General features: G+C 39.9%; 1 protein-coding gene across 2 annotated transcripts in view; it reads right to left on the bottom strand.

Annotated features, from left to right (window-relative positions):
- The window catches only part of PRKCA (protein kinase C alpha), a 276,666-nt gene that overhangs the window by 39,999 nt on the left and 216,328 nt on the right, over window positions 1-20,339 (bottom strand). The window lies entirely within an intron of this gene.

Below are 20,339 nucleotides of genomic sequence, written 5' to 3'. Positions count from 1 at the left end.
TAACCATCTATCAATCAGCACATGGAGCCTGTCTCTGTTTTGCTTTTGTTGGAATACATACTTATCAGTTCCCTCCTTTTGATAAGGCAACAATTCTGCCTTCTATTCATTTACCCAGGAAAGAGGCCATGCCAAGTGGCAAGGGTAACCATGGGAGAGGTGGCTGAATGTTTCAGGTAGGCTTTTCCAAAATGCCTGGCTTTTGTGTGTGTGTATTGGGGGGGGGGGGGCTAGGTGGGTTGGTGTTTCTGAAACTAAGGGCACTCTGGGAGGAGTGGCTTAGATAATCACCTGTACCAAGAAAAAAAGCAATTTCCAAGCTATGCCTCTCACCATGCATTTAGCTCCAAGAATATTCCCTCCACCTGGGTATCCAGGCATTTGGAAATAGGGTCCTTGGAGCCAGTAGCTGCCACCTCCTACGGTCTTCACTGCTGGCTTCATTGACTTTTTCTCACTGCTGCTGCACATGGTCCACATGGTCTTTTCACATCTTGCTGCCACTGCCATCTTGAACTCAAGAGGCTCCCAGCCCCTTTAACTTTCATATTAGGATTAAAAAATAAAGCTGGGACTCAAGACACAAGGTAGTTAACACAAATAGTTAACAACAAGAACAATAGGAAGAATGAGCAGCAGCTGTACATGGGACAATCAGTATTTTGGACAGCAGGTCCCAGAATTCCTCAGTCACCATGGCCAGGGGTCCTGATTTCAGAAATGTGGTCCAAAAAGGCTAACTTTTCTAAGCTCTGAGGAAGTGATGGTGTTTAAAGTACAGTAACTCCCCTCGTCTAATTTATTACCATAAAAGAAAAAGTGGTATGTTGGGCTTCTTCTTTCTAAAAGAACCTCACTACCTTTCACATTGTGGGGAAAAAGGTACAGAAAGGACTCGAGTTTCCTGTTCAGGGCCATTTCAAATATTCATTAACATCCCATACAGAAAGCTCATTGGATTGCGTAAGTGTACACATTGCACACAAAATGTCATAGGCATTGCTCCGAACACAACTCTCTCTCCTGCACAAGTCTCTAATCATACCTATCCCCAGTATGTATTGTATGAAAAAGTTCCCACAAGAAGTAGGCTGAGTAGCACCCTTCCTTGCAAGCCATATTTTCTCTCTAGGCAACTGTGTGGCAGAAGGTCTCAAAATGGAACCCAAATAGCAATAGCAAGTACATTTCTATACCACTTATCAGTGCACTTAAGCACTCCCTAAGTGGTTTACAATGTGTAAGCTAATTGCCTCCAACAAGTTGGGTACTCATATTAGCAACCTCGTAAGAATGCAAGCCTGAGTCCGTGGCTGGGATTGAACTCACAACCTTGCGGTTTGCAAGTGAATGGCTGCAGTACAGGCATTTAACAACTGCGCCACCAGGGCTCTTTACAGTTACAATACAGTTGGTCTATTTTTCACTTTTTCTTCTAGCCTAGCTAGGAGCTTATAGACAGGAACACAAATTTGCTACTTTTGTGCTATTAGTTTTGAAGAACTCAAGGAGCATTTTTGCCACCAAAACACAGTATTTCATCACACTGTATCATACTCAATGCATGCATGCAGAATTGTCTTTAGGTAGAACATCATGCAACAGACTTACAGTTGTCATAGCCAGAGAAGGAATTTTAGGTAGACATTTTAAAAAGGAAACAATGTGTTCAATGTGAAAACAAAATGCTTTCCACTGCCTTTTGAATTTCCATCTCAGTATTCCAATACGTTGTACAGCAGGGGTATCTGGGAAGAACAGTTATTTTATAATCCATTACAAAAAGATGATGTGCATATTTTGGGCAAATTTTTGAGGTAGACTCACTGTGGTTCAGTACAATCCCTAATTATTGCTGTTTCCCCCATTTCCCAAAACAGTGCTGTGATATTTGAGTAAGGTGTCCAGTTGCAAATGACAACACAGAAGGGTTACAGTCAACACTGCCTCTTTTTTCAGCTGAAGGGAATAGTGATGTAAAGAAATTTACTCATCATTAACGAAAAAGAATTATTTTTCTTTTAAAAATGGGACAAAATTTCAAACATCCTAATTTTTTTGCCCATTGTGAAACAAAAAAGTCCACTGTGTTTTTAAAATGTCAGCAGCAGCTACAGCAATTTATTTTCACATTTCATGCAAAAATAATTTTTTTGCACTGGGAAACTTTTGAGAACTTTTTTTTAAAGTCCCTAAATTAAAAACAATCACTGGGAAATGTGCAAAACCTCTAATGATCATGTCCACAGGCAAGCAAATTTTCATAATTCTTTTGTTTTTACATGTAAGAATGAAACCAGAAAAAAATATCTCTAGATAAGACCTGTGGAATCCATCTATTTAGTTTCATCAGGCACTAGATGCAGTGGGGTAAGCTATTACTGGGTACAGTACAAGCCAAAAGAGTATGCATTCAGCTGCCCATGTGACAAAAAGCCATGCTAGTCTATGAGAGAGCAAAAATCCAACGCCCACAGCTCGATGTTCAACAATACTCCTATTTGTGTGCAAGATTTTGAGTTGTTCAAAACTAATAATCAGGCTAGGTGGTTCAAAAAACTGAGGCGGGGAAAGAAGCAGATCTGTTTTTGGCCCACTAAAAAGTGGGCCACATATTGTGGCCATGAATCTTAAACTAGAGCCCTAGTGACCACAGCACTGACTAGAATACAGATAAAAGCATCACTACTAAAATTTATCCTGAATCATTCACTATAGCAGTTAATATATTTAAGCAGAGTTAAACAAAAATTCCACACAAAATCCAGCTGGCAATCTCAAAATGGAATTTTAATAAAAATTAGTTGCAGCACTCAGAGAAGGAAACCAACAACAAGACATGCACATAGTCTTACTTTCGTTGGTTTGGACGCACCTTATCTTGGACCTTCCTTTTACCCTGTAACCACAGGCAAGATACACTTTACATATTTCAAAGCCAATGGCACATAATGAAACACAAAAATCACCTACAGTGGGTATATTCTCTTGTCCACACTGCAGTTCTTGGATTTTCCCCTGTAGATGCTCTATGGAAACTGTGCAACCCTTATTTTAAAGCATTTCTTCAAACTTGAAACACATGGTTTGAAATGACGTGCTCCTACAACTTCCACCATCTTTCATTATGCTGATTAATGCTGCTGGGAGTTGTAGTCCAACAACATTTGAAGAACAACACAGTTCCCATCCCTGAAGTAAGGAGAAATATCACTGAGCTCTCTTTCTCAGTCTTAAATGACACAAACAACCACCTGTAGTGTTTATCAGATCTGCAGGCATGCTTCTAAAAGCTACATATGTGAGAAAGATATAATTTACTACAAACACATTAATTGCTCTAAGAATCATTTTTAACCTTGCCTCTGTGAGCATGCTGGAAAAATGTCAGTATTGCATTCTGTCTCACTAATAACATATTTTGTGGCTATGTGTTGGCACAGTTGTGGGCACATGTGACTCTAGAGACACATCTGGTAGCACAGCATGTATGCAGATTGGTTCAGAATTATAATTTCCCTCTTACTGATGGGTAAAGAAGTTGTTCCTGCCAGATCAACCTGCCCCTTGGAATAAGTTCTTAATTTGGTAGCATGAGGGAAGCCTGCTCAGTCTCACATATTCCAGTTACAGCTCTGCAAAAGACAACTCTCAGCCTCCTGACCTATATTTCAATAGACTGCTTAGGTTTTTTTTTGTTGCAGCTAATACACATACTTCTGTGGGTTTAAGAATAAGCCTTGAATCCACACGTGCCTATTGCTTGAGACTTCTTAAATTATGGAATAGGAATCATACAGCCTGGCAGATGCTGGAACCCAACTCTCAGCAGCCCTGGCCAGCACTAACTAACAGCAAGGAATGTTTTGAAATGGAGTCCAGCAACTTTTAGAGGGCCGCAGGATGCCCATGATGCCAGTACCAAGTATGAAAGATGGGGCAAGAAGCAACTCACATTGGCCATATAAATATTATTCTTCACATAGTCATCATAAATCAGAATTATACTCAAGCAGAATATTATTCAAAATTCTATTGAAGGAGAGAATTAGCTCATTCAACTAATCTGTATCACTCCCTCAATATATAACTGCTTCTCTTGATTTATATTCCACATTAATTTCAACACAAAATACTCTGGGTCCATGGGCCTTTCTTCCACACTGTCTTTTGAAGCTACAGTTTGATGTGGGTTTTCAAATAGTGGTTTAGCGGTTAGAGTTAACCATAATTTGCCATTTTGAATATCACAACACTGTGTAAAGCAAAACAACAACAACAAATGGGAAAATAGCATATACACAAAAGTGGTGGGTGAAAAACACCTTATATTTCTGTTAAGCCTGTGCCTCACATTACAACAAATGAAGTAGTAGTGTGACTATTATCTAGTCCATTTGAGAAGGCACAGTATGCCTGTTGTCATAGTAACACTCTTAAAGAGATCTCTAAGCAGTTCTCTGGCTTGCTTCCCCTCTCAACAAGCAGAACGCACATTTGGTTTATGTTGTGTGTGTTGGTAATCTAACTCAATGGTCACATAAATCTATGCCTTCTGTAGTGTTTTCATCCCTTTCAATGACACCTAGCGGCCAGAGAAAGCTCTGCTTCTCTTCAGAAGATGATCTGTGTAAGAAGTCTGCTTATGTGACACACATCACTGTAGCTCATCTACAAATTCCTACTCTGAGAATACACAACAGATATAAATAGTGCAAGAACAATGAAGCACAGAGTAAAGCAGAACCCAAATTTTCTTGGGGTTCAAGGAGGAGAAAGTCACAGTTTCCATAGTGTGCTTGTAGAAAGGAAAGATTAATTTATAATCACAGAGAAATCTGACTGCACACTCACTGATCCAAAATACTTGTGAGAATTAAGACTCTCACACATTCACTAATGCTTCAAAAACCAGAAGTGAAAGATTGAATAAACAATACTGTAAACAGTAAAGAAGTTGCAAATGAAATGGGTTTATTTGCAACTTCTGCTCCATGTACTTTCCCATCATCTTGCATCCCACTTTTCCAGAGTGATGTCAATGCAAACAAAAAGCTGAATAAATGCTGGATTGGATGTTGGAAGAAATTATATGGGATAGCCCACTGGAACAAATTTTGAATTGCCAAGATCTACAGACCTCATTAAGTGAAAACCATGACAAATGGATAAAATGGCAAGTGAAATAAGTCACTGAGAAAGGTGATACAAGATGCTATGGTAAGTAGGCACAGGCAGTATCCTACTTGATCTATATTGCTGCTGTTATTGCCTTTCTTCTTCTCTCCTGCCTGCCCCTGCAATTCTATACACTTACTCACTTGCTTCCATCCATTAGAAATACAGCATACTGCACTGGGCAGGTCTCCTGAATTCAAAATGGGCAAGGTTCAGGCTTCCAGGATCTACTTTGCTTTTTACTCTGAGACCTACGAAAGACAGCTAATTAAACAATTTGAAGACCAGGAAACTGGGCAGTATATTGTAACTGAATGGAGACTATATTAAAATTTATGCTTTTGTCATTTCAGCAGTATAATTCAGGGCTGTCTGTGACAATCAGGGCTGTTCTTCCAGTCCACTAGATGCTATTTTCCAAAATCAGAAATGGGATTCCAGACACTTGGTTAGTTTCTTGGGTCAAGAATGACCCAAGACATTTTTACTATCTAAAATAAATTACAAGACAACACCTTCTACCCCATCCTAATTCACCTTCCTAGCCAGCCCTGATGTCACAATGAAGGCTCTAAAAACAAATTGCAGTGACTGCTTGAAGAGAATAGTGCATTACAGATGTGTTGGACTACAAACCCCAACATTCATGTTATGACAGTTATGTTTCAGTGAAGCTTGAGCATATTTCAAGGAGGGCATCCCCTACAAACAGGAGTATACAGCTTGGCCTAAGGATCCAGGAGGGCCACAAAGAAGGGTGAGTGATAAAATCTGTACATTCACTTCTAGTGTTTGTCTTATTTAATGCTTCCCAATTTGGAAGAACAATTTCAGTGTTTTGTTGTGAGATTAATTTCCTGTTTGTTTTGGTCTGGATATGCTTGTGGCAGGGGATATGCTTGTGGCAGGGGATAGAAGGCATTTTACAGCACCCTCACCATGGTGCACCCTTCTGCTTTCTTCTGACCATAATGCTGCTGCTTCCTCAAGAGCATGGAAGAAAAGAGTATATGATCTCTGAAGTGAAGCCAGATGGAGACTACCTACAATATATTGCTTACCTGCTGCTTCTAAACATAGTGAGTGAAATCACATGTAAACATGAGCCCCATATATCTATAATTTAATGTATTCATCTGTCTGTTAAATATGATAACATCAAATTGAATCATTATACTTGATAGATGATCTAACAGGACCAAAACAAAGATCCAATCCATCATCTAATTTTGGTAAGCAAAAATGTATGTGCACTGAGGTGGGATATTAAAGATATTTAAACAAATTGTAATAGAATGTAGGAAATATATACATAGAATTATGTATTATATAATAATGTATGAATGAATGAATTTTAGTAATAAAAATAAAAAATAAAAATGTATGTGCTTTTTTTCTAGAATGCAGATTTATGAACCAACCTTAACTAAACTTGATATTTACACTCAGACTAAGATCCTAGACATTTTTGCACAAGCTGGGGACTTATTAGCAAACTTATTAGCAAACTCTAGCTCTCCACCTTCACCCCATTGTAGTTTTTGGTCCATTTTGCATACAGTCTGGTATATGACCAGGTTTAAAGAGTACAGGTACTGCTTGTCATGCTTTTTATTCATTTAGTCATAAAGAAAATAATTAGCATTATGATGCTGGGCAATGCTGGGGAAATTTCTTACTATTAAATAAGTACTGTAAATAAAGACAATTCTAAATAACATGGTGTATCTGTAATTTTTAAATAAATATCTTCATTGTTCTTGTTTTGTGCCTTCAATACAGTTCTAACTTATGGCGATCCTAAAGAGACCCAATCATGGGGTTTACTGAAAAGATTTGTTCATAGGAGGTTTGCCATTGCCTTACCCAGAAGCTAAAAGAGTGTGACATGTCCAAGGTCATTCAGCATGTTTCATGGTTGAGCAGGGAAATGAGCCCTGGTCTCTGGAATCATAATCTGACACTCAAACCACTATGCCATGCTGGCTATCAATGTATTTCTAAACAGCAGGTAAATATTTTTATAGCACTATCTCAGAATCCTGTTCTAATTGTTAAAGGGAGATGTGGCAGCAAAAGCTATAGTATAGTAAAACACTGCTGCCCTCCTGTGGACTGTAAATTTCAAGTGAAAGACAGTATCAAGAAAATGCAGTTACTTGATTTAAAATCTTGCACACATGTGCATACACAGCTGGTTAAGCCTTCTTTCTTTTTTCTTTATAACTGAAATTTGGTATCTTACAGTTCTGCAAAGTATAAGGTGGAGAACTGTCTGAGCCAGAAGTATAGTTGAAGCAGAGCCCATCATGGATTTAAAAGATGTAGGCAAACTTGTTTAATATCAATACCCATAACTATAAGAGTTACTTTTTGGAAGCAATTTACTGATTACTTACAATGTAATGAGGTCATCCACAGGCAGTGGTGACTGAACATTGCAGAAAAGGGAGGAATAAAGTATTGTGTGTCTGTAAATGAAAGTGAACTGGCCTCAACTGTATTACAAATGAACATGGCCTAACATATACTTGATAAAAGCAGTCTGGAGGGGGAGCGTTCTAACCCTACAGAATCCTTCCTACAGATATCCAAACTGGAACAAAGGAAAAAGAGGCATGTTTGCATTCTGAATTAATTTACAATTAACATGAGAATTGCTTGGAGAAGAAGAACCAAGAAAGCTTAAGGATCATGCAGCTCAAAAAGCCTATTCAACAAACCACCCCCATCATCAGTATTATTACTTGTAACCAGATTAGCCCACTTTGCTCTTCTCTCAAATAGCTGGCTACAAAGTTTCCTTACCCCAACTACCCACTTTGTTTGTTGGAGTTTTTAAATAACATTAATTTGCAAGTCTCAAACTACCTCAGGACACAAACTCAACTGTCTCAGAGCACAAAGCCAAACCTTACAAATGATGTACACCATAGTGGCAGGCTTTCAAAGCAGATTTAAGCCTAATGTTCCTCTGCTTTCATCCCTAAAGCTTCTTCTCTGTCCCCACATTTTATGTTGTTATAAGAACTATACCACCTTGGAGAAAATTAAGAATGATCTTCCATGTACATCAAACAAGAGAAGAATTAAAAACTCCAATCCTCTATCAACCATGAAAACATTTCTTTAAAAAGCTGAATTGTCTGATAAGCAGGAATGTCAATCAGGACGAGAACATCAATGGGTCTTTGGGTGCTTTGGCTACAGATGCCATGTAAGTGGAGGAAAAGGAGTTACTATGGGATAAAATTAAATGATCACTTCCAATTGTGCTCCCCAAAACTGATAACCAGTTAAGCATACCCTTTGCTGTTTATTTTGCTAACCTTCATTGACTTTACAAAAGAAGTGGCTGAAAGTAAAAACATAACTGAGGCAAATTTAATGGGGGCAATGCTCATTCAAGATCCTTTTGGGTAAAAAGAATGCCAGGAGAGAGAGGGAAAAAAAGACAAGGAAACTCCTCCAAGCCTTATCATTTGTATAAAAACAATTTTACTTAATTTAACAATACTGTTCATCTTAATAGTTAATCCTGGATATGCTCTTAAGTGCAGAACTAATTTGCAACCTTATGCAAAGCATAATGTTAATTTGAAGCTGAAAGCAAGATAATTCAAAATCTAAAGAAGCAATCAGCACCCCAAAGAGACAGAGGTAAGATTTCAAACTGCAGTGATGCTTGCAAGTGAATTCTTTTTCCAATGCCAGTGCCTACTACTGGCATAAACACTTGAAGTGATAAAACTCCTCACAGAACTTTCAAGGCACTTCTGAAGGAGATGTGCCACTGCCTCTCGCTACCTGATCTCCACCAGTGGAGGGCACTGCCACCTCATTCCAGCTTCACTTCCAAATGCCTGTCTAAGAGGTTATGATTGTTCTGTTAAAGTCTGAATTAATTTCAATAAACCATACAATAATAAAATAAACATGTAATGCTAAAATCTGAACATTATTTAATTGTATGCACTGCTAATAAACATGCTCATTAACACAGGTTCTTGCCATCTTCTGGCAATATAATTTCTCAGGTTTTCTCTTCATAATAACAGTTCAGACTACATGTGTCCTTAGCATTCATGTATCAAGTCAACACTGATGAGAATTTCTGACAGCAAAAACTTGCAGTGAAGATTCTACTACAGCAGAAAGGGCACCGGAAACAAAACATGCTTCATTGTATAAAAGAACATTTCATGCAAAACCCTAGTACTTTTCTTTTCTGTGCAAATAATTTAAAACATTGGGGCATTTATGAAATAATCACAATGGTTAAAGGCAAGATGAATTAGCAATCCAGGCACGGAAGTATCTGTGCAATATTTATGAAAACAATACACTATGATGGTGATATGTCATACTGCAATAATAGGCATGCTAAACAGAATATACAGAATGTGTGGCTTTATAGCCAGTTCCAGAGAATGTACTGTAAATATCACCAGAACAAAAACAAAATAAACCAATGCTTCGTATCATAAAGATGCACTATTTCAATTTTCAGGGAAGACAAGGGAAGATAGACTATATCTGATGGATGTAATGAGCTTTTATAAGTGAACTTTGCAACAGAAATTGTGTATCAGCTTGAGACATTATTGAGGTATACACCAAAATGTTATATGTCCACTCACCATATAGCAAAGCTGCAGCAACTACATTAAGAAGATACAGTGCATCTTTAAAAAGGTGACAAAAATGGACTGTTATCAGAATCTCAGAAAGTGAAAATAATTCTGGAAGAAAATGTTGTGAATGAAAATGAAAACAATACAAAGAAGAAAACTACCTTTAAGAGGTGAATATATATATGGCAGCCCTGAAAAAAAGACAGCAAAGGGAGAAAAACTGCTATGTTAGTAAAAGGATAGGCAAAAGAAAGCCACAAGTAATTAGTAGCAGAAACAAATAAGAAACAAATGCAATACAATAATGGCAGCAGCAATATAGGGAGCACATAGACCCAAAACTAAAACTGCATCAAAAAATTGCTCAGAGCCAAGAACAAATCGGGAAAGGGGAAATAGCATCAGTAACCAAGAGCAGACACAATGCAGGATATTGCCCTTAAGCAAAGAAAACAAAGTACACCATTAATGAAGGAAGCAAAGCATCCTATCTGCACAAGCTGTCATTTACCTCCATATACAGCATCACATGACAGTTGGACTCAATGACCAAGACAGTGTTCTTAGGCAATTATTGGGCTCTTATAAAGAATCCATCTGAGAAGAGTAATAAGTTTAATGAGGATTGCATGCAAGAATATCTTGCAGATCTTTAGAGAAAATATGAATGAAGGGCTGAAAGGAACAATGATAGGTTTACCTCAGTTAACCAAGTAGATGTGCTCCCAGGCTATACTTCTTTAACAGAAGCTTAGGCACCAGAGGTAGAAATAACATGGAAAGAACAGGGGTAGGGTCCTACACCACAAAAAGGAGTTCAACATGTTTCAGAAAACATTTTATTGAAAACTAACATCATGCACATGATAAATGAAATAACCAGGTTAGGTAAACCTTGCTTAAAGTAAGAAAAAATATTTTGACTACTGTATTGTAGAGACCACTTGGAAACTTCTTCTAAAATGCATCCTGGGATGATTTTTTTTCTTTCAACAGCCTCCACTTATGATTTCTATTTCCATGGTGAAACTTATAGATCTAAGGGTTTTCAGCATGCTAGGGTAGCTGGTGAGGCAGGCTAATCTACTTTCCCTTTTCTGTTTTGTTCTTCACATATGCTCAGTAAGTGATTCTGGGGGCAACTGTTTACTTTGCCTGTTGTAGATAACAATACAGAGCTACAGTAGGATCACCCAAGTAGAATGCCATTCTTTCCCAAGTCAAGCTTTATTGCATTGTTTACTGCAGACACTCTGCTGCAACCCAACACTGAAAGTCTGTCTTTCTCAAGCCCTCCTTCAACATCTTCCCAACATCAGTGCTGCAAAAAACCTTTCAACTAGACAGAAGGCAAGAAGGCGGGGGTGGGCAGGGCTCCCAGACTTTGTAAAAAGGAGCTTCTTTTTCAGAGGTTTTGTTAACTGAGGTATGCCTGTATAGTACAATTGTAACTGTATTGCAGCAGTACTATATCTCTCATGCAGTAAGGCAGAAAGATGTAAATCTGTATTCTTGTCTCCACAGTACACAACTCTTCTGCTTAAACAACCATGCTTTTCCTGATTCTCCAAAAATCTCTCCATGTCATAGCCTCTCCTGCTGGTGATGAACTTCCCTCTCCTGCTGTTCGTTATGTTCATTTCATTTTCCAGAAAGGTTTATTGCTTTCACTTAGGCCCAGGACAGATGGGCCTGAAGCAGTATGCCGCCGCTGATACTAAGGTCCCAGAGCGCTCAGTAACCACATGCTCCGGAACCCTAGTCTGTATGGGCAGTGGCATCATGGCGGTGTCCCGTCCATGATGACGTAAGGCAAGCGCAGCGTGCAGACATCGCTGCACGTCACTTATGTCACGGGTGTGCCAATGGCGCACCCATGACATCAGACAGGCACCATAAAAAGAACCAGCTTTTTGCGTGTTCTTTTTACTCCGGAAGGACACCACATGGTTTGGCTGCTGTGGCATCCCTCTGGAGTTAAAACGGGCGCTTCCAGCCTGCCATTTCGGCCTGGCTTCTTTTGCCCCTTAATTCAGAAATGTAGATAAAAAGGAAAGAACATCCAGCTGTCACAAGAAAAGATTCTCACCTAAGTTGTCACTTGCTGAATGGCAAAGTAGGACTGAATAGCCCCATTCTACACAATAGGGAAGGAGGGCAAACTGTTGATTCTTTCTGAAACTTTCTTTGGGACAGAACACAAACTGACTTGGTAAGAGTTGTGCCAATTTCATAGAAGGCCACATTAGGAACAGGAACACTGGCTCTTCATGTCTTTTTAAATTACACATTTGTGCTATTTGTTCACAGACTCAGCCCTGCTAGTTAGCATATATATGATACGAATTGTCCTCTTGTATCTGGCATTGTAGCATGTTACACAGTTTGCTTTCAAAAGGGCAAAGAGAATCATCTTAGAGATATTTATGGCAGCTCTGAGTCATCTACCTCTTGTGAGGTGAAAATTGAGAAGTCTTATTTATAGCTATTATCTGTACCAACATAAAGTTGTTCACTCCTCTTAATATAAAGAGGACAGAAGATATTTTAAACTAGATCAGACAAAACACAGGCCCGTTGCATAAATAAGAGTGTCACCCTTCCCCCTAAACTGCTGCTGTTTCTAGTGCCTGGCTTCCTGCATTCTCAGATACTGTTCTTTCACCACAGAGCAGCACCTACATGACAGCAGACCTATAACACAGCCACTCCATAGTCCTTGCCTGTCAACTGCAGTAACATGACTCATAGGTCACAACTATCTGTTTTATGTGCCATTCCCTTTATCTTCTACTTAGTAATTTGGTCAATGCAATCAATAAAAGCAGAAAAAGTGCTTTTGCCCATCATGAATCCCTCTGCCTATTTCATGGTTCAAAAAATACCCAAATCCAATGTCTATCTGGCTCTACTTTATTGTGTATGTTTCCCCGCCTGCTTGTGTTTTTCCATCATCTCAGTCATGTACTACAAACTATCTCCCTGCTATCTATGATCAGTGTGGAACACTGCTTATACCTAGTGTTAGATGCAAAGTAAATAAAAGCCAGATATTTCTAGCTCCAGGAAAGAACACACTGGTCTCTTGCCACTGGGCAAGGAGGTCAAGGGACTTAGAAAGGTTGCACTCTGTGTCCTCATGGCAAGGGGAAACCCAGCAATCACTGGAAGATGAGTTTCAGGAGATTGGGCCTGCTCCAGCTGCAAACTGCTCTGGGACTGCAGGTTTTAAGGGAAGTGTAATCTGGTCATCAGTGGCTGGGAGGGAGACTGCACTCCCTGCCCTGCAAAAGATCCTGATGTTACAAACAGGGAGTGATGAAAAACCTGTGAGCCAAGGTGCCACTGTTGTTACGGATACCTGCCCCAGCTTCTCTTATTCCCTGTTTGGTTAATTACCAGACAAGGGAACTATAAATTATTCTTAATAAATACTTTATTTATCAAAAACATTTCAAATAAATAAATAAACACATGTGTGCTCATTCAACTCAGAAATGGTACTGCAGTATCTTCCTGTCATTCACTTATATTTCTTTTCTCTTGTGGCTACATTTTGTTGGGCTATTTTAATACACCAGATTACACTTATTTGCATTTTGAAATATGCTCTCAGATAACATATTCCCCCACCACACTCAACTGCTAAGGAAAAAAAATGTGCATCATACTGAATATAATGCCTTCCTCAAAGGTGATCATAATGTTCATAATGTTGACAAAACCAACATTATATTTTCTAGAATAAGTACCTAATATAACCAGACAATATAGCTTTTAAAGATTTAAATACATATTCATTATTCTTACAGTAACCTAGCAAGGAGGTGTTAGGAGAATTCTACATGAAATATGCATCTTTCTTCAAGCTGGAATAAAAACTTCTCTCTTTCTAGGATGAAATATTCTCACCATTATTGCAGCGCTGGAGAGTAGTGGTAATTTTGGGGTTACTCCTTGTCCTACTCCAGAGTAAGATATTTTTTCTTAATGTCATTCCTACTCCTGTAAAAACCTCTTACTCCTTTACTCCTTACTCCCTGGTTGCTTTGCAAGGCTGGTGTGTGTGTGTGTAAGTGTCTCTCTTTGCCTCCCAATCCCTTCCCCAGTGCAATATAATAACATTGTTTTTAGGTTTTAGCATGTAAAAAATAATAACAGGAATAAGGAATAACAAATATATTTTATTACTCCTTATTCCTACTCCTACTCCTGTAAAAACCTTTACTTCTACTCCCCAGCCCTGCATTATTGTTAATAAGCATATATATAGTAAACAAACCAAAAATATTCTAACTAAATATTGTTTCAAATATTCTGAAGTTATCTTTCAATATTGATCTACAGTATATCCATCCAGGCTTTCAGAGCAGCTTATTCAGATGGTTCCCTCCCCTCAGGCTTACAATCTAAAAAGACATGACACAAAAGGAGAAGAGAATGGCAGTGGGGAAGGGAATCAGGTCCAGTGGTTCTTCTTTCCCTCTGAGGTCTGGATCATAGCAAATGGACTGGAGGGAAGGCCATTCTTCTTGCTCTGGCTAGCCCTGATGGAGCTGGGCCTGCCTTTTCACTCCTTCCCAGGTCTGATGAAGACAGATGGCATTTTTTGAAAGTTGTTTTCTGGTGCCTACTTTTTGGCACTATCTGTTTCACTACAAACCACAAAGTTATATCCAGGCCAGTGAAAAGGAAGGTTCCTTCAAATTCCTGACAGTACTCAGATTTAGCAGAGGCTTCTGCTGTAGGAAAGTGTGAGAAGGGATCTTTGCCCATCTACCCTTTCCTATGCAACCCCTCCCCCCCAGCCTTGTGCATGCCTGCTGGTGCACAGGAAAACACTATGGGACATTTGCCTGGTGATTCATTGGGGTCTACACAGTCTGAATGTTCCTGCAGACTACTCTATCTTTTTGTTTAGTTTTTTAATCAAGGGACCACCTGAGGCACCAGACTTCTGGAGTTGCTACTCCAACTTTGGAGGGGAGGGGAGAATGCGTACTTATCATCTTTTATCCTTCTGTTTTGAGTGACATAAATATTGCAGACCACCTAATGAAACCAGAGAGGACAGAGTGGCAAGGGATTTTCATGCCTGTCATTTCCAGCAATCAACACTCATTGCTGTTGGTGTACATGTCCCCATGCTTTCTCTGGATTTTCAGTCTTGGATAAAGGAGCAAGTAATTGCACATCCTCTCAGAGAGGAGGCTGGTGGACATGCTAAGTCAACTAACTAATAGCAGCAGCCCCAGGGGCAACCTCCTGACAGGAAGCAGCAGCCTTTCTCAACCAGGGGCCCATCCACAGAAGAGAATGAGGGGAAAGGGAAGTCAAGTTCATGTCTGCTCAGATGACAATGCCCATGTTCTATAATAATGCTGCATTCTGATGCATCTGTGTTTGAACACTGAACAGGGAAACAATTAAGCATTTAATCAAGGCTCTGTGTGTTCTGCAATCATATTAGGCAGGTAGACCTGAACATTCCAGTCTTTCATTAAAATGGCCAGTATTGGTGCTTATATGGGGTTGCAAATGGAAATGCAAATGGTGGTGAATTCACAGAGAAAAAAAGGCTGAGTGGGATCTCCAGCAGTCAAGGGTAAAGCTGGCAATGTTGTGAATAGTCTGCACAGGCCTTTGCCCTTTCTTTGATGTCTAGCAGAATATATGCAGATTATACTTGGTCTTTTATCATTTTTACAGGTCACAGAAGTCTGCTTTTCCTCTGTTGCAAAATTTTGATTGAAAAAGAAAAGAGTCTATTTTCACTGCACTGGAAGGATTACATTCTGTGATTCTATTATAAGGCAGGAAAGCAAAGTCCCTAATTGTTCACCCAGTAAATTCCACAGAAACAGCCAAAAAATGCTTACTCTCCATATCCAGTATTTATAGCGACATGGTTTCTATTAAAGCTTTTAAGCTTTGAACACTACAGCTTTTGTGTATGTCTGCTAATGTTTATCCTTGAAGCATGACACAAAAGGAGACAATAACCTTATCAAGAATGACAGGCAAGAAAAAATCAAGAAAAGAAAATTCTGATGGACAAATAATGGCCCTATTTGTTAGTTAAGGCTGCTACTTTTCTATTTGTGCCCATTCAAAGTAAGGGTCCTATCAGTAGTTGGTAAGCATGAAGCATAAACTGCAACAAATTTATAAACTAAACTTGGGCTGTTACCCAGAGGGGAAATCAGCTAAAGATCCATAAACAAAGAATAATTTGAACATGTTCCGCACCTGTTGTGCTTGCTCTTGTAAGCAACTGTACGTTCTCTATCAGCTCCAGCTCTCTCATCTGGGTCATTTGTGCCAGTACCAAATTCTAGCAAAAAAAGGTCACTTCTTCTGGCCCAGAAAACCCCATTCAATATGCAGAAGGAGTGATTGCATCCCCTAACCAGTTTAATGACTACATCCCCTAACTAATTATTCACAGGAGGGTGGAGCTTATGCCCATCACACCCAGCAATGCAGCAAAAATTATTCACCTGCTATTCCATTGCAGAGCCTATCTTGAAATGAGCAACCAATATTATTAGGTTCAACAGTGCTGATTAGAGGCCCAGAGTGATGAGAGAGTTCCTAGTACTGTGCATGCAAGCATTTATCTCCAGTAAAATGGCTCCACCACTTCCTCCTCCTCCTCAATTAAAGGCTCTGAGATGTAAAGTGAGAATACAAACTGCAGAACAGCAGTACCCTTTGGATCACTAGTACAAGTACACTTTCCATTAGTCATTCTGAGCAACTGACCTATTAATTCCTGAATATGACTAATGTCAGTTTGAAATATAGATGGGGAAACATATCGATTTAATACCAGGTACATATTCTTAGAAACGCAGGGCAGAGATACACAAACTTCTGAAAACTCAAAGTAGTAGTTGTTTTAAGGTTAAATTACATGAAATTTCACTGTTTACTTGATTAACCTGAGATTTAGGGTCTTCTACACAACAGGTTCTTCTCCCCTACTCTGCCATCCTCTATTATTGTAATAGAAATACAGTTGAACCTCGCCTTACGTGTGGGATCCATTCCGGACCCCCCCTGCATAAGGTGAATTTCGCCTATGCTTGAGCCCCATTCAAGTGAATGGGGCTCGTGCGCATGGCAGTGTGGTGGCGCAGCGGCACCCCATTCATTCGAATGGGATGCGCTGCCCCTTGCACCCCGCACACTCCCACACGGCTTGAGCACATAAGCTCAAAGCTGTGTATAACATGGGTGCACTGTAGTGGCTTTATTTACAGTGGGCCCTTCCCTTATGCAGGGATCCGTTCCGGATCCCCATGCATAAAGGGAATTCCACATATGCTCATGCCCCATTGAAAATAATGGGGTGTGTGCTTGCGGCAGTGTGTGTACCATGTTTGATTGTTGCGTGGCTTCAGCATAAGCTTGAAGCCGTGTATACTGCACTGCGTATGTCATGGGCACACTGTACTTATAATGTTACATAACTGTCATGTTTTAATACTGCATGAACACTTGCATTCTAAAAATGTCCAAAAGTTCAAAGGTACTTCAGCATTTCCATTATTATAATGGCTTACCATTAACAGAACTAAAATACAGTCCTCTTTCTTAAAGACTATGAGAGGCAGTTCAAAATAGACTTTAGAAAAGAACATGACATGTTTTTAAAAAGCCTACATCCATACAAACCCATCCATATGTTAAGATCATTCTTATCCCTTCCTTCTAGTCTGCCATCAAATTCTATAAGGTAGGTTGGCACTAGACAAGAGACTTTTCCATTGCTTTACAACTAGCTCCATCTGTTATTATTTTAAAGAGGACATTTTTAAAAAAGAAAAGTTTTCATTACATTTCAACCCATGTAGAATTTTAAAGGTTATAATCAACATCTTGTACTGCACATGGAAACCAATGGACAGCCAGTGGAGCAATTTTAGAATAGGTGTTATATGGTCACTTCTGGTTTTTCTAGTGACCAGTCTGGCTGCCATATTCTGAACTCACTGAAGTTTCCAGACTATGTACAAGGGTAGCCCCATGTAGAGCGCATTGCAGAAGTCGAGTCGTGAGGTTACCACACACACACACACACACACACACACATGAAGCTGCTAGGAGAGATCATCCAGAGACATGGGGTGGGATGTTATCAGTATGCTGATGACACCCAGATATATTTCTCCATGTCTTGGAGGATGCTTGGGAACGATTGTGTCAATAGCCTTGGTGAGGTCTCTATTCCAGGCATTAACCAAAGCTTCGACAGAATCACCAGTGTTACCAATCATTAAACCCTCTAGGGCTTTCTGGAATCCTACTGGTTCCATTAGCCTTCGAGGGCGGACCATCCTAATGGGTCCTCCACCCCCAATGGGGCCAAAAGTGGTCCTTAGCACAACCTTGACTAGGAAATGATCCGTCCATGACAATGCAGTGGTATCGATTACCTCCTCGCATGGATGATCCTGTTCTGTACTGAAGACCGGATCAAGGGTATGACCGGCACAACGTGTAGGCCCAACGACCAATTGGGAATAGGCTCATGTCTGTCATGGACTCCATGAACTCTCGAGCTGCACCTGTTAAGTTTGTCAAACTGATCTTGAGTGGAATGTTGACAACAGCAACTCTGAGACCAGTTGTGTCAGCTTGGTTGAGGGGGTCTATTAGAAAACAGGGTGGATGGTATACTAACTATCCTTAATCTTCAGACTTAGGTACATACACTCAAAGTGGTCTGTTTTCCAGACAGGTCTCCTAGCCAAGGTGAGATTGTTTCTATGGACCAAGGCCACTCTGCCCCTCGACCACTTCCCCTTACCTGCTCGCTAACAGAGTACCCTGCTGGAAGAGCCTGCACCCAAGTAGTGGCACTATCGTCTCCCAACCAGGTCTCCGTGAAGCAAGCCAGCTCGGCATCCTCATCTATGAGAAGATCATAAATGATATGGGTCTTATTTTTGACCGACCTGACATTGCAGAAGAGCAAGGCAAGGTTCTGTGGTAAGGTTGGTACACTCTCCAATTCATTTTGGGTAACATGGTGAACTGAAGGCGAGATGGCTTTCAGACATCAATCTCACCTTCCATTGTAACAACTTTCACTCTGTTACCACCATACTTTTCTTTACCCTACACAACCTCAATTGCTGCTCCCAGATCATTCCTGGCCACACATAATTGTCCCTTATTAAGGAGACATCCCACCCCTTGTGCTGTTGCCCCATTGCTGTAGCTAGTCGCCCCAATGGTATCAAAAGGGTCGGTGTCTTAGTTGCTAGCAAGCTTGGTGTTCCTGGGGGGTGGAGGGGTGGCTATTATAAACTGCCATTCCTCGCCACACCTCCTTGTACTGCTAATACGCCACTGCAGCAATTTGCCTCAATTTGTCCAGCCCCAGTGGTATTGGGGCTCTCAGGCCAGATTGCAGGAGAGGTGGACTTGGTGTTTCTGAGGGTATGAGCGGCTTTTCAAGCTTGCCGCTGCTTCCCTGTCATGCCCTCCTCGCTGCTTCTGAGTCCAGCCCCGGTGGTATTGGGGGGAGAAAGGCAACTCTCTGGCCAGTTTGCAGGTGAGGCAGACAATGGCTTCCAGCTAGATTAAATCATGGTTTACATGTTCTGGTTTCTTTGGAGGCCACTAACCATGGTTTCTAAGTCAGCATGGTAACAGCAAGCTATGGTTGACTGCAGACGCCTGGTTTGCTTCTACACACACTAAAAAAAAGTAACTGTATGATGATTCATAAAGCTTGTCCATATCTCAGTGTATGAAGACACAATTTGAATGATCAAAAGCAGCTAATGGATCTACTCTCCTCAAGAAGTATTCCCTAAATTCCTTCACTCAGTAATATACTTTCAGCTCCTTCCTCATGTCTAACTTCTCTATTTCTTTTCAAAACCAATCCCCTTTTTTCCTCAGTATTCCCATCTATCCCATGGTCGGGATCTTGATCTCTCTGCACCACTTTTCCCAATATTTCTTTGAGACCCTTCTCAGAAATTGTCCCCTCTGTCCATATTCCTCATGTTGCCTGCCACATCTTTGTTCTGTCTCAATATGCTTCTTTCCCTTCTCATATCTTTTCTCTAGTTTTTTCCTCCTATCTACACAATTACTCTTTCAAGTCAAAACAACCACAAAAATGAAAAAAACAAAAACAAACAAACATGTCATCTCTCAACTGAGTGTGAGTAAAGCTTAGGACAAAGCAAAGAAGACAAGTTTGCTACTAATATGGTGAATCTTGGTTAGACAGCGATAGCTACTCAGCAGGAAAGGCAGAAACAGATCACAGTGCTAAAACGGAGGTAATAGCCTTCCTATGAGTAACACTTCAGACAAACAAAAGAAAATGAATTCTAGATAGAATTTTTATTTTGCAGCAAAGATCTATTGATAAACTTTCTGAAATGAACTGAATCCTTACTACACAATCTTTACAACTCTATTTGCTGTATCATTAAGGGAACCACATTTTTAATGTATTTCTTTAATTGTTGAATCTTAAATTCTATTGCTGTGTACATA

The sequence above is a fragment of the Sceloporus occidentalis genome, unplaced genomic scaffold (genome assembly GCF_023333645.1).
Source record: "Sceloporus occidentalis isolate IW3139 unplaced genomic scaffold, rSceOcc1.0.p SCAF_1, whole genome shotgun sequence".
NCBI lineage: Eukaryota > Metazoa > Chordata > Lepidosauria > Squamata > Phrynosomatidae > Sceloporus > Sceloporus occidentalis.
Note: the sequence above shows the minus strand (reverse complement) of the source record. Positions and strands in the feature narration are given on the sequence as shown.